The sequence below is a fragment of the Camelus ferus genome, chromosome 2 (genome assembly GCF_009834535.1).
Source record: "Camelus ferus isolate YT-003-E chromosome 2, BCGSAC_Cfer_1.0, whole genome shotgun sequence".
Classification (NCBI taxonomy): domain Eukaryota; kingdom Metazoa; phylum Chordata; class Mammalia; order Artiodactyla; family Camelidae; genus Camelus; species Camelus ferus.
The window spans coordinates 50756210-50766999 of NC_045697.1; the positions used below are offsets into that span (position 1 = coordinate 50756210).

Below are 10790 nucleotides of genomic sequence, written 5' to 3' on the forward strand. Positions count from 1 at the left end.
AATGAAAGCTTTAAGCCAAGAAATGAATACCTTCCGAAAGACTACTAGTAATTTGGTATGACTTTTAGAGCACAAATAGGTGCAAGGCGTTCACTTCTTCAGTCCTTTTAATCATCTTCTAAAGTAGATATTAATGTTGACATTTTACAGAAGAAGAAACTAGATCCCGGGTGGCTCCTGGCAGCCGTGTCTCTGTGGTGTGTTCCTACATTCCTGTCCATAGTGGGGAGACCATCACGAGTGGGTGCCTGACTCAAACTGTGCCGACTAGACCCTTTCTCATGAAATTTGGAATTTTATATTGCAAACTACTCTTGGTCTTGTACTCATGGTCCTGATATAGTTCCTTTACAGAGCTCCATCTCAGAGCTAACTGTTAGTACGTAGCTTAATAACATGATTGTTATTTTTGTCATGATCCACAGCAGCAAAACGTGCCATCTGCTTTGGACAGTTTAGAGGCTTGGTCCACATAATGGTAGATAAGACAATGTGAATAGGTACCTTCAAATTGGCTTTATGAAATACTAATTGGGAAATGATTCTACAATGTTAATAATAATAAGGATAACACTTTATGATGTTTCATGCTTACTTTCTATTATTTCCTCTCAACTATTTTGTGAGGGATGGAGATACTTTGTTTTGTTATTATGTTTTTGCCACGTTTTCACATTTACAACAGAGAATAGAGAAGTTTAGATATTTGCTCAGAATCATAGCCCCCAGACCTCTGGACTTTTTGCCTAGGGCTCTTTCAATATGTGTGGTCAGCTCTAAGGAACAATAGATTCCTCTGAGGAATTGTGTTTTTTCTTCCTGTCTTTGTTTTTCCCTCTCACATACGCAGACACACACGTGCAGTGATATAATCCTTTGGAGGTAACTGACAATTCATAAAAATTCTTATCTTACTGAGAACTGTTCCTTCATTTAACAGTGATGGGTCCCAGATGGCCTTGTTTGCACCACTGCGTTGTAACCACTGCCCCTTAGCCACAGTTCATTGGACCTGAACCAATACAGCCAATAAGGTCCTCTCTCTCAGAAACTGGAAATGGGATCTGAGGAAAAGTAAGTGGATGACTTGCCATTGAGGACAGAATAGCAGAGAGGAGGAAGAAAGAGAGAAACCTCAGGCAGGCAGACAGAGGCAAAGACACTATAGATGACAAGAGAGGGTCCTGAGGGTTCCAGTGCCCATAAACAGTCCCTTTCTGCTACGGACTAAATGTTTGTGTCCCTCGAAAATTTGTATGTTGAAACCTTAATCCCAGTTTGATGGTATTTGAAGGTGGGGCCTTTGGGAAGTAATTAGGTCATGAGGGTGGAGACTTTATGAATGTAATTATAAGAAAAGGCCAGAGAGCTAGCTCTCTCCACCATGTGACGACACAGCAAGAAGGTGGTCATCTGGAAACCAGGAAGAGGGTCTTCACCAAAAACCCGACCTTGCTAGCACCCTGACCTTGGACTCCTGGTCTCCAGAGTTGTTGTTTAGCCACCCAGTCTATTGTAATATAGCAGCCCCAACTGACAAAGACACTTTCAGAAGCAGCATTTCTGTTTACTAGCTCCATGAGAACATCATTCATTGGTTAACACATTTTTTTCTTCAGAAACAGAAAAAAAAAAGGATATTTATCCACTTACTCTGGTGTTACATCTGCAGAAATTCTACCAAGAAGATATAAATGATTACGACATAGCTTTAGTTCTGTGTTTTCTGCCTTATCTTTCCAAGGCAGCATCCTTGTGATCTGCCCTGGATCTTAATGGTCTTAAATTCCCTCCCTCTTCTCATCCCACAGGACAACCTTACAGTTTCCTAGGTTGACTCAGTTCAATTTTTGGTTGATGTAATTAAGCTGATGATCTATTAGATTTGCTTACTACTAAACTACATATTAAAGTAAGTTATTACAACCTAAGACGATTCTGTTATACAACTGTATGACATCCCATTTCCATCTTAAATGCATACTTACTTCAGATCTTATAATAAATGATAATTTCCCTAAAAGAAGCATTTTAGTTTTGAAGACTACAGATAAACAGCCTTATTTTATGCTGAGATCCAAGGTCGTGGGTGACTAAAAATAGGGAGGAGATTTAAAGCCTTTGGGATGCAAAATGTTGAGCAATCAAGAGATCAGAGTGCTGATAAGTTAATAAAGAAATATACTAATGTCATTAAGGATGATATGAAAGGAAGAAGCAGAGAGAAAAACAGTGATCAAATGTCAAAGTCAACCAGGAAGTTAAATGGACTATAGGGTGGCAGGCGACATCGTGGAGAAGGCAGAATCTGCGAAGAGATACTGAGCCTAACGGGGAAATCTCTCATCTACTGTATGAGTTCAGGAGATAATCCTTCCTACATAATGGAAATTTTATTACCTCTCCCCCCATTATCCCCAGCACAAGCAGCCAATCACCTGTCTGAATGCAATGCTTAAGTCTCCAGAATAAGTAGAGAAAGCATCTCATACCAGTCCTAAGTTAGCATAAGTAGGTGCTATTTTCAAAGGAAAATCTGCAGGATGTCTGAGCTCACGATGATACCAAGGGCTCATCTTGAAACTCATAGAATGTGATGTTCCTTGTGTGGTCATCAGTTAGGGGATCTACAGTACAAGGAGAGTGACATGTAACTATACAGATACACAGGATTACTCACTTGTGGTCCCATGTAAGGAAAAAAACCCCTAAAGAATAAAGAAAAAGCCCATGTATTTGGTTAAGTTGAAAATTAATAATGGCCATTATTAATTACATGTATTAGCTCTACTTCTCCCTTAATAGAACAAAGTAAGAACAAATGGAAGCATGTAAATCCCCAGTGTTAAGTGAATTATCCAGAATGACATAGCTATGGATCTGGAATACTAAACCACAGCTCAAGGAATTAAAACCCAAGCTCTTCCCAGAACATTATACCACTCAACTGCCAAGGTGACTCTCAGGTGAATCATAGCCTCCACATACCTTCATTTTGTTTCTTTTCTATTTTTTAATTAAAAATCTACAGAATTTAGTTTTTCCATTATAAGTGATCACCATTTTAAGTTCTTCCATTGTAAGTGGTCTTACTCACTGCAATGACTTAAAAAAAAAAAAGCTAGGTTTTTTTCAGAAGTTAATCCAAATACACTCCCTTTTTCACCTGCCTATCTTTATTGTATCTTCTCCATTCACCAATTTTTGAATTTTATTTGGAGTTTAATTTCTAGAAATATTGTGCTCCCAATTTTTTTTCAAGGGGGGGAGTTTTTTCTTAAAATTTCTTTCATCAAATGGCTCTGTTGCCTGCCTTGCTGGTCTGTGTAAGGCAGCATCTAGCAATTTTAAATCACCTTTTTATCCAATGGGGATATTCACAAGTAGGTCAACTTGGATATCATGTTAAATAGAACATTTGAACCAATGGTTCTCAAACTGCGGAGTGCATCAGAATCACCTGGAGGGCTTGTTAAAATACAGACTTTGGGGCCCATCCCCAGAATTTCTTAGGTGTGCCTGAGAATTAGAATTTCTAACAAGTTGCTAGGTAAGGATAATTCTCTTGTTCTTGGAACCACACTTTCAGATTTTCTGGTACAAGCTTATTCTAGCCTTATTGTAATTTTATTCTAATCTACAGCAGAGTTTGTATATATTTCTAAATATATCTTTAATTAAAAGAAAAGAGAGACACTATAAATATGAGAATCCTTGGAATTAATTATACCTGCTCATAATCTTTTTGGTAATAGTTAATCACTCATTTGGCCTCAGGATACAAACAAATTAATTTTCCACTTTTCAATGTGACTGAAAAGAAAAGAGTATTTTGGTTAAATAATAACTGTATTTATTTTAATAATACTTTACATTTATTCATTAAAATTTCTGTAACATGAAATTCATATGCTTGAACACAAAGATTTCTCAAACTACAATAATCATGTTATTAGAATATAACTTTTACTCATATCAGTGCATGTGACAAATTTTTAAAATATCAACTAGAAGATAAAAATCTTTTCTTAGAGTCTTTTGAGATAATCAACCAATCAGTGAACATTTATAGGACTTACAATGTATAATGTATATTGACAGATTCCAGAAAATCTGTATATGGAGAGGATCTTCTAGGCTGCCAGTTATCAATCACTTACTGTATATTCTTTATCATTATACCTCTGCTAATTTGGTTAGCTTTCAGGATCTCATTAAAGCTTCATTTACTACTGGAAGAGAGAAGGAGAGCATAAATTCTTTATTTGAATTAATTCTGTAGTTTTCAACTGCACTTAACAAAATCACAAAGCTCCATTCCTTTGAAGTTCATTACATGAGAAACAGATCATAATAAAAATTATAATGATAACATAATAATAACTCCTTAGCAAATTATCAATACAAGGATGGCCACAGAACATCACGCATAATAGTGAAAACTTGAAATATTCCTTTTAGATGAAGATACAAGACAAGGGTGCCTGCTATGAACAAAACTAGAAAGATAAGAGTTATAAGATTTCCAAAGGAGGACACTAAACTGCCATTGTTCCCAAATGATGTGATTATGTGAGTGAAGGGTTGATGGTTACAAATCTATACAAAATTTTATGTCTAAATGTTAATGCCAGCTGGAATATGAAATTCTATAATGCTATCCTTTACAATAGCATCAAAACAATAAAGTGACTATAAATGAGTTTTTATAATTAAAAAAAGGAAGATCTTTATAGATAAAATTATAAGAGGTTGTTTGAAGACATTACATAAGGTCTCAATAAGCTGGGAACTTTCTATAATCTTGAAATAGAAAATGCAGAATCCTAAAGATGTCAGTAATTCACAAATTAATCTATAATTTCAAAGAAATTCCACACAAAATTATAATTTAACTAGTGCAAATTGCAAGATGCTTCTAAGATTTATATGGAAGGGCAAAAGTCCAAGGAAGGAAAAACCACTTTAAAGAAAATAGGGAAATTTTTCTTATGTTAAGAAGTATTACAAAAATAATGAAGATGGTATACAAGTATAGACAAATTGATTAATGGGACAGAATAGGGAGATCAGAACAATCCCTAAAAATTGAGGGGAACTCAGTTTACAGCAGAAGTAGGATTGTAGATCAGTGGGAAAATGATATTTTAATATGTAGTGTTTGAACAATTGATGAACCATATAGAAAAATAAAATAAAATTGGATAATTCCCTCAAATCACATATAAAAATCAATTCCATGTGGATTAAAGCCTTAAATACAGAGGGGAAAAGCATAAAAATTTTAGGAGACAATACAGAAGAATATTTTTTATGAATTCTGTGAAGGAAAGTTTTTTTGAAATAAGAAACTAACAGTGCTAATTAGAAAAGAGCATATTGCTAATCTCAAGTATATTAAAAGCACAAGCTTCTATTAATTGAAAAGACATCACAGAAGGAATGAAAATATAAACCACAAGTTGGAAAATGAGTTTTGCTATCCATGAATCTGATGAGGGATTAATATCCAGAATATGTAAAGAATACCTGTGAGGCAACAGGGGGAAAAATAGTATTCAAATAGGAAAAGAAGCAAAGAAATTAATGGGAATTTTACAAAAGAGGAAACACAAATGCTTATAAATACATGAAAAAAATTCAACCTCATTAATAATAGAGAAATGGAAATTAAAAGATACCATTATATACCCTTCAGATTAACAATACCAGGTATTGGCCAGTATGAGAAGCAACAGATAATTTCACGTAGAATGGAGTGTCAGTTGGTACAACTACTTTGTAATAGACTATGGCATCACCTAGTAAGGCTGAGGATGTGCAACCCTAAACCCAGCAAGTAATTCCTAGAGAAACTTTCATAGACATGACCTAGGAGACAGATAACAAACATTGATAATATCAAAAATCTGGAAGGAATCCAAATGTGCACCCATGATGGTTTAGATAAATAAACATTATATTTACTGATTTAGTATTCCTTAAATTGAATAGACTATAGCTAAATTGAATAGACTATAGCTAAACACATCAAAATTCATGTGTTGCAGAATATAATATCGAATAACAGACGCAAGTCACAGAAAAATACATTTAGCATGATTCCACTGACCTGAAGTTCAAAAGCAGACTGTCCTAGTCCATTCCAGCTGCTCTAGCTTAGATACCATAGGCTGGTGACTTAAACAGCAAACACTCACAGTTTTGAAGACTGGGAACTTGAAGATCAAAAAGTGTTGGCACACTTGGTGTCCGGCAAGGACTCACTTTCTGGTTTATAGATGGCCGTTTTCTTGCAGGGTCCTCACGTGGTAGACATGGGAGGGAGCTCTCCGGGATCTCTTTTAGAAGGGCACAAATTCCATTGATGAGGGCTCCAACTAATCAGTTCCCAAAGGCCCCAACACAATGAGGAATAGGATTTCAACATATGAATTTAAAGGGGAAGAACACATTCAGTCCATAACACAGGCAAGATAAATAATAGTTGTTTTGGGTTCCATACATAGGTGGTAAAACTATTTTTAAAATACAAGAAATAACACAGTTTAAAATGATAGTCACTTCTTGGAGGGGGTGGATCTATGAGTTGGGAGGTGTGCTAGTTTGCCAGGGTGGCCGTAACAATATACCATAGCCTGAATGGCTTAAACAACAGAAATTCATTGCCTTACAGTTATAAGGCGAGAGGTTCAAGGTCGAAGTGTTGGCAGATTTGGTTTCTTCTGAGGCCTCTTGCCTTGACTCACAGACGGCCACCTTCTCACTGTCTTCACAGGGTCTTTTCTCTGTGTGTGTACATCCCTGGTGTCTCTCCCTCTTCTTAGAAGGACACCAGTCATATTGGATTAGAGCCCCCCTTATGACCTCATTTAACCTTAATTAGGTCTTTAAAGACCCTACCTGCAGTCACGTTCTGAGGTATTGAAGGTTAAGACTTTAACACATGAACTGAGGAAAGACAATTCAGCTCATAATATGAATCTCACATATGGAGGCTTTTGATGTACTAATTATATCCTAGATTTTTGCCTGGGAAGCAGGTGAGCAGGTATTTATTCTATTACCAATCTTTAAGTCATAGGTATGTATATGAATTCATATACTCTTTTGTATGTGTGCTAGGTGGAATCCTAAAAAGGCTCACCAAGTTTCCCTCCCTAACCCCAGGAGTATGAATATGATGAGATATTACAACCATGATTGTCACATCACTTGGCAAAAGGGATTTTATAGATATAATTAAGGTTACTAATCAGTTAACTAAATTAACCCAAAGAATAATTATTTAGGTGGGCCTAAAGTAATTGCATGGTCCCTAAAAGCAGAGAATGTTCTCTGCTCGTAGCAGAAGAGAAAAAATCAGAGATATTTGAAGCATGAGATCCATTCAATGCAAAGCAGATATGAAAGAAACCTCTCAGAGCTGAGAGTAACAGTCAGTAAGAATGTGGATACATCAATTCTACAGCTGCAAAGAAGTGAATTCAGGCAACAACATAAGTAACCTTGGAAATGGATTCCTCCCTAAAGCCTCCAAGTGAGACTTCAAACCAGCTGACACCTTAACTTTAGTCTTATGAAACCCTAAGCAGTCCTCACTACAATAAATAAACAAACAAACAAACAATAACAACAACAATAATAATAAAGTGATGGGATGGAGTTGTTTGCTAACGCCATGGTGGTAATCATATTGCAAAATATAAACATATCAAACCAACAAGTTCTACACCTTAAACTTATACAATGTTTTAAGTCAATTATATTCAATTAAAAAAAGAAAAAAAAGGAACCATAAGCAGACAATCTCATCAAGCCACCTGTACTGCTGACCTACAGAAAGAACTATGAGATAATAAATAGGTTTGTTTTAAGCCACTAAATTGCAGGGATTTTTTTTACTTAACAGTGAACAGCTAAAACTGTATGTATAATAGAGTTTACAACAAAAAGTTTCCATGAAATGCAAAAGTGTTCCCCACAGATTCTAAGCTCTGTATTTGTAGGCTGATGCTTTAGAAAGTTATCATCAGCCTCTGGAGTCACCAGGGTATATTGAACTTATTGTATATCCAAGTGTGTAATAGAGAGATTTCCAGACAATCAAGAATTACTCATGATTCTTTACTAAGGATCATATATCTTTGTTTATTGTATGTGTTCATTGAATTCAAGGTTCAATCAGAATTCACTTCCTAACCATGTTCCCAGTTGAGGACCTATTTTTTTTGGAAGGGTACATGGTATTTTCAGAAATGAGAGCGTAAACACTGGGCAATTGTCTTCCCATACTGTGCAGGGATAATGCTCAGAGCCCTGGTCTCCTGTACTCTCAATCTAGCACATTTTATAAGAAAACACCAGCTTTGAAAAGCCCATGACTGCAAAAGATTTGAATAGACATTTTTCTAAAGAAGATATACAAATGGTCCACAGGTACGTGAAAAAAAGCTCAACATCATTAGTCACTAGGGAAATGCAAATCAAAACCACAGTGAGATATCACCTGTTAGAATGGCTATCATCAAAAAGATAAGAGCTAACAAATGCTGGCAAGGATGAGAAGAAGAGAACCCTCGTGTACTTTTGGTGAGAATGTAAATTGGTGCAGCCCCTATGGAAAACAGTATATGAAGGATCCTCAAAATATTAAAAATAGAAGTACTATCTGACCCAGCAATTCCACTTCTGAGAATATAACCTAAAGAAATGAAAACACTAACTTAAAACTAACCTTCATATTCACAGCAGTGTTATTTACAATAGCCAAGACATGAAACAAAATAACTGTCCAGCCAGGGATCAATGAATAAAGAAGTTATGGTAAATGTATATACAGTAGAATATTATTCAGCCATAAATAACGAGGAAATTCCACTATTTGCAACAACAGGAATTGACCTTGTGGGCATTATGCTAAGTGAAATAAGTCCAAGAAAGACAAATACTGTATGATCTCACTTATATATGGAATCTAATTAAAAAAAAAGTCATAGAGAAAGAAATCATTTATGTGGTTACCAGAGGCAGGGAATGGGGGGTAAGGGAATTGGATAAAGTTGGTCAAAAGGTACAAACATCCAGTTATAAGGTAAATAAGTACAGAGAATATACTGTCTGAGGGGAGGGCATAGCTCAGTGGTAGAGTGCATGCTTAGTCTACATGGGAGGTCTTGGGTTCAGCCCCCAGTACCTCCATTAAAAAAAGATTTTAAAAAACGATGATACAGTTAACACTGATGTATGATATATATAAAAGCTTTTAAGAGAGTAGATCTTGAGTTCTCATCACAAGGAAAATTATTTTTCATTTTTTGCTTTTTCTTTTTATTGTATCTATAAGAGATGATAGATGCTAACTAAATTTACTGCAGTAATCATTTCACAATACATGTAATTCAAACCATTATGCTGTATACCTTAAACTTATACAGTGATATATGTCAATTATATTTCAATAAAACTGGGGGGAAAGTTTTTAAAAAAAGAAAAGCCCAGTATTAGAAGCTTTCATTCTCCCCCCACATCTTTATTACTTACCTGATTGTTTTGCTGTTACAATAACCACCTTCAGCTATCACCTGGACATTTGTGCTGAATTTGGGAGAAATAAAGTCAGAATGTGTCTGAATACACTGACATCACAAATCTTAGCTCTCACAGTATCAGCTGTGTGAGAAAAAAATATAGCAAACACTAAGAACAAAGACAGCTATGAAGCTTAATTCTTTAACTGAATTTTGAAATCGTGCAGCAGGACACTCAACTGACAAAACAAGTGCTGTTAGAAATATTTAGGGGGACAGTCACACAATTCTAATCATCTGGTATTATGGTCAATGAACTTCTATGAAGCATCTACTGTGTTTGAGAAATGGGGAAGGACTCTAGATGAATAATTTATTGCTTAAAAATATGTATGGTCAATAAGACAACTTACTTAATGGTTAAATCAACTTGATTTCCATCAGTAAAACATTGTAAACACAAAGATTTTATGTGAATTCTATCAGCTGAATGTGACAGTTTCTATCCGCCTACCATCACCCCCTAAACCTATTTGTAATAATGCTCCACTGTCTCTAATAAGGAAAGCTCAGGCCCTTATATTCAGATATTTGTAGGAAATTCAACAGATTTTAAAAATTTAACTCAATAAGAATTTTTTGATATTCGACCATCTAAATATGTGTTCTTTTCAGGTTTTAATTTTATAGTTTCTACATTTTGCCTTAATACCAGATTCAATTTCATGGGATATGGAAACTTTTCTGAATTTTTTCAGTGCCTAAAAGCAAAAGATAAAAGCCACGATTGCCTCACCAGAGATGCCAGGACAGGGACAGCCAGCAGAAGCATGTGAGAGCTCTCAGCAGCCGTGTCTGTGCCTGATCTTGATCCTTGTCTGAAAGGTGGAATCGACGCTGCAGCCCTCGTTTATGTGCTCTCTGTGACCCTCCTATTCTTGGTTGTTCTTGCACTCTTTTCCCGCTGAAGGATAAAAGGAACAGCTTATCAAGTGGCGTGTGTGTCACTTGCAAGCCAACAAGGAAGCTGGATCTGTTTTTCAAGCTTTGTTTTAGTTGGGTGTTTGGGGACGGATAAGATGAATTTGTTGAACAGAGAAATGAACCCATTATTTCCTAGGGGTGAAACTGCTTAATTGTGAAGGGTGCAGTGCCAGTTGCAGTTAGTAACTCACAGAAAGGAGTCATAACAATGCCTATTCATCTTTCCAAAGGTCGTGTTTGTAGAACGTATGGAATCAAGATGCTTTTCCTTAGACA

At 35.8% G+C, this 10790-nt stretch overlaps 1 long non-coding RNA gene across 1 annotated transcript; it reads right to left on the bottom strand.

Moving 5' to 3' along the window:
• Positions 1 to 3733: 3733 nt before the first annotated feature.
• LOC116657080 lies at positions 3734 to 10426 on the bottom strand. Its single transcript, XR_004312014.1, has 5 exons — positions 10327 to 10426; positions 9544 to 9597; positions 6201 to 6341; positions 4080 to 4232; positions 3734 to 3813 (listed from the first exon to the last, which is right to left on the bottom strand). It is a non-coding gene; the product is annotated as an uncharacterized LOC116657080 (long non-coding RNA).
• Positions 10427 to 10790: the final 364 nt, after the last annotated feature.